The sequence below is a fragment of the Pleuronectes platessa genome, chromosome 20 (genome assembly GCF_947347685.1).
Source record: "Pleuronectes platessa chromosome 20, fPlePla1.1, whole genome shotgun sequence".
Lineage (NCBI taxonomy): Eukaryota > Metazoa > Chordata > Actinopteri > Pleuronectiformes > Pleuronectidae > Pleuronectes > Pleuronectes platessa.
The window spans coordinates 1,730,748-1,735,384 of record NC_070645.1 but is presented as its reverse complement, the minus strand read 5'-3'; the positions used below and the strand labels follow the sequence as shown (position 1 = coordinate 1,735,384).

The window sequence follows — 4,637 nt, the reverse complement described above, 5'->3', positions numbered from 1 at the left end:
ATGTCACCACACATGAGAGTGCACGTGGCATTGTTCTGTAGAATAAGATGATAAAAAAGCTTGTAAAAAACACTATTGCAATGCTAGAGATATAAATAGTTAGCTGACTACCTGCTGTATTGTGCAGGATGCTGGGAATTATCTGTGCATGTGATGGAAGGATGCACTGAACATGAAAGAATGCACTATGAATATGATGGAGAAATGCACAGTGCAGGGTTGAAATTCAACCTGCAGCGTGTGCTGCATTCCATACATAATTAAAATAGAGTTTTGAATGACGTTTTATTGCTCAGCGTTTAATTTGCGGTAAAAAAAAGCTTAACCTCCCATGGAAATTTATCGAAAATTGGCCATCCCTTTTGCAACCCAACAAGTCATACAAAAAATTACCATAGAATGCATGTGCCACCTCTGTTAATTTTATCAGAGGTTACAGTATATTAAAGGGCGCACAAGCACTGATCCACCTGTTCTTTATTTCTACATGATCCTCCAACTCAATTATCATTACATGCTCCTCCGTGTCTGGCAAATTCCCTGTAAACTGGATTGTGTTCATATTTTTTTCAGCTTCCAAAACTGTCCTTTCTTACCACATGCACTCTGATCGCGGATTCTCACAATAGATCCTATATTTCCTCTATTCTGGCCTTTCACCTTCCAGGCTCATCATGCCACCTTCTGTTAACTTTAAACTTCAATCACTTAAGACCCAATTTAAAAGTCTTTCAGGTCCATCCTCAAGAAGTTTAACCTCATCACCATTTCCTCACCTGCTGAGGACAATATTTCTAAAATGAGAAACCAATCCATACATTTGTGTAATAGTTAGTAAAGCAGTCACTTGTAAGCAGTCATCCAGCAGTCCTTCTTTGAGCTCACCACGCCATGGAGATTTAAATGTTCTACAGCTGCTGGCAAACTATGAGTGACTCACTACTTCTACCCACTGTGACGGAGTCTATCACATGTGTTTTTGCTTTTTACGTTTGAACCTTTGTTCAACACTTGTTTATTAATGGTGGTATCTCTCAGCTGGCGCAAAGTGATGTCACCTAAAGTAACATTGGATTTGGTATATTATAATAATTGCTCTGGAAGTGAAACGTTTACTTATGAGAAAGAAAGTGCAAGCAGACCGACAGAGATGAGAAAGTTGTGTCAAGAACGAAAGGTCAAACTAACTTATTAAATCAATGTGGAAGATAGGTTCTTAGACAAATGGAAGGTTTGAACACCTACAATGTCATGTACAACACAGCGTACTAATTCTGTTGAAGAAGACTATGTGACACATTCAAAGGACCTTTTGCACAGACCTTTTGTCTAATATCAAACTACACTTATACAAACGAGAACAATGATTCTTCTTTCCAAAGAGATATATTTTATTTTCATGATCAACAACCACAGGTCATGTGTGTGTTTCTCTGTAACATCGTTATCATTCGGTGTGAGTGTCTCTGCTTTGTTGTAGCTCATAGCTGTGCACATTACTCCTCTCCAGAACAGAATGTGAGTGGGTGGAAGGCTGCTGATGTGTTATGAAGGCCTCTTCAGAGAGACAGGCAGCCTTACATCAGGCTCAATGACGTCATCTCCGATGCTCCATACATTTCCATTAATTAGAGGCACTGTGGAGAATGTGGCACGGTCATGTGACATGTGAGACATGCAGTTGGCTGGTGAAGTCATATCTTCTTGTGTGTCTCCATTTATGTGGATTTAAATATGCTTCTTAAGTTTGTTGTTTTTGTGTTTTTTTTATTTTGCATTTGTGTCTTACCAACAACTTAAAGAATACAAAGGTACGGTGACATTTGCTAACACCAATCATCAAATTTGAATAAAATCTAAAGGATGCTTTAAAACTATTTTCTATCACAATACTTAAACTTCGTATGGGATTTTTGTTTTTAAGAGTTTATGCCTGAATGAATTAAATTAATTTAAACTTGAAACATAGTCGAACAAATTGACTTGGGTGGATAATTAGTAATCTGCGTTTCCCAACTGATAAAAACCATCTGCCATACAATCGTTTGATACCAGCATAAATGCTGTAAATCCTGTTTCATATGACAACACCACAACTACTAAGCATTACTTGCAGTGTTTTCACAGATAACATATCACTTTACTCACAACCGTTAGTCTATTTTTGTACTTTATTTTGCTCTTCTGCTGCTGTAACAAGTACATTTTCATCTAGAAAACCTCAACCCTCACTGTAGTAGGCCTGCCAGAAACCGCATAAAAGAAAAATAAACTTATCAAATTGCATGTTAGTCCCTGGATTAAAGATCTGCTAAATATTTTACAACAGCTTGCAATCTTGTGTATAAATCTGTATAATTGTATTTTGGTTTGACTAAAATAATTTCAACTTGATTTGGATTCCTCCATGCATGTGCTTTCTCTCCACTACAGCCTTGGTACTCAGAAACTCAACACTTCTCTTTAGCTACAGAGTTGCAGCTGTTTTCAAGCTCACTGCTTTGAATTGTTCTTATTAAATATGTTGGTCCTTTGAGTATTGCACCTATGTCTTCCATTGTGCTTGTTTTGAGATCAGTCTTTATAACTCTGTTTTCTTCCTAATTTCATATTTATGTTTATGGACAGCTAACTGGGGAACCTGCCTGTGATCGCTCTACTCCCATTTGTCTTAAGCTGCACTTTGAAGACATATATGAGGTAAAAAACCAACCTGCTTTTGACTTCCGATGCTCTATTTTCTCAGTCTCTGTCTCTTAACATTCAGTGCCATTCATTGTCGGCTGTAGCCATTCTTCCTCTGTGTGTTGAAAATGATCACTGTGGATGGGCTGCCCAACTGGTGTGCTTAGAAGGGTTCTATCTTTAGACTGGAGCAGCTACAGTGCTCCACTTCAGTGGTTGCTATGGAAACATGCCAGCCTAGCAGCACTTAGACCAGCAATGGTGTGTTTATGATGGCAACAAGATGATTAAACTCAGAAAATGGCTGTGGCAACAATGGAATAAGTGAAAAGATCTAATAGTGACTTTCGATCAGATTGTGGATCATGTTCTCAAGAATATATTTGAAGTTTTGGCCATCATAGCTGAAGAATGGAAATCTACCGAATCATTTCCCAAGGGCAACATCTCCTTCAGAAAATCATGTGACATGATTGAAAGCTAGCCAACAGATTGTATTGTCAACTGCTATTTCCCACATCAAGAATGAATTTTCAGTCTCAAATTCCTGCCTTGTCTATGAAAGTCTGCAATTGATTTAAACTATCCAAATGATGGAGCACTTATGTAATTTGTTTAGTCATGACAAGTTAAGAAATACAAACATGAATCATTAAGATGAAAAAATGACCAAAAAAAAAATCACATAGTAATGATGCTAATGTACAATGCTTAATTTAACTATTCAGCCCATTCAGTAATTGGAAGCAACATAACATGACTGAGCGATACTTTTATTTAACATATTTTGAACACATTAGCCATGCAGAACAATTAGTTTACACTTAGATGAATTCAAAATTAACAACTATTGATCTCAGTGAGACTGTCAGGGACCGAGCAGGAAAACCAGAGAGCTACAGATAGGATCTTTAAAAAAAAGTTTATTTGAATTTTGTTCTTATTAACGAAAAAGTTGACAGCACCAAAAAACTGGCCCCCAACTGACACACAGGGGAAACATATATAGTGGCTTATCAAGCCACTCAAACACAAAAGGGGACTAGACTTAGACATACTAACATTGAATACAAACTACAGTAACAACTTAACACACCAGTATAAGTCCATATAATGTTAACTAAGGAAAAATAATTAAACTTAAATATCAAACAGTAGTCAAGGATTAACAACTACAAATCTAAATAAGGAAACAATGTCCCTCCCCATGATTACGAGAGACATGGTGCAGTCCAATTAGGGCTTAAGGCCATTTAAGGTTGTCTGCTGTAGCTGTGACTCCTTTTGATGGTTGGCCAGAAGACTCTAGCAGCAACCCCCAGGAGTTGGTAACTCAAAGAAGACTTGATTAATTACCACAGAAAAAAAGATATAAATAAATGAAGTATGTTGTATGAGACCAAAATCTATGTGTCCAGTTATTTATCTGTAATGTTGGTGTGTTTGCAAAAGGAAACAAATTAGGCAAATTCAAGAAAGATTACCACCATGTTAGTGCGTTTCAGTGGTTGCTGGTGCGGCCATCACAGGGAACTTAGTAATGATAATAAGTTTGTAAAATGGTCAAATTACTCCACAGAGCACAAAGACAGACAGAATAGCAAACATATTAACATCAAATGGGACAAACAAAATGAATTCATTAATGGTTCTTATCAGCATAATTGTATTGACATTCCACCCATCAATAGTAAAAATAAAACTATACAAAGTTAAATTCCCTAATATAACATGAGATTTAAAACAATCACAAAATGTGCCGCATCCATTAAGAAACAGCAATAAGAAAGTAATGAGTTTCAAGACAACACAACTGAGGAACCCAGACAGCAAAGGTGAAGTCACAAATCGACACACTGAGATTTTTGAACATTTAATCTGGCTCAGCCAGAGGATTCAAGGCAGAAGTAAAGGATTTTGCTGCTGACCACTTGAGGCTGTAAAGTTTTACA

The 4,637-nt window shown here is 36.9% G+C and overlaps 1 long non-coding RNA gene across 1 annotated transcript; it reads right to left on the bottom strand.

The window, feature by feature from the left end:
• Positions 1–1,367: 1,367 nt before the first annotated feature.
• Positions 1,368–2,853, bottom strand: LOC128425821 (uncharacterized). Its single transcript, XR_008333185.1, has 2 exons — positions 2,714–2,853; positions 1,368–1,637 (listed from the first exon to the last, which is right to left on the bottom strand). It is a non-coding gene; the product is annotated as an uncharacterized LOC128425821 (long non-coding RNA).
• Between the last annotated feature and the right edge of the window lie 1,784 nt (positions 2,854–4,637).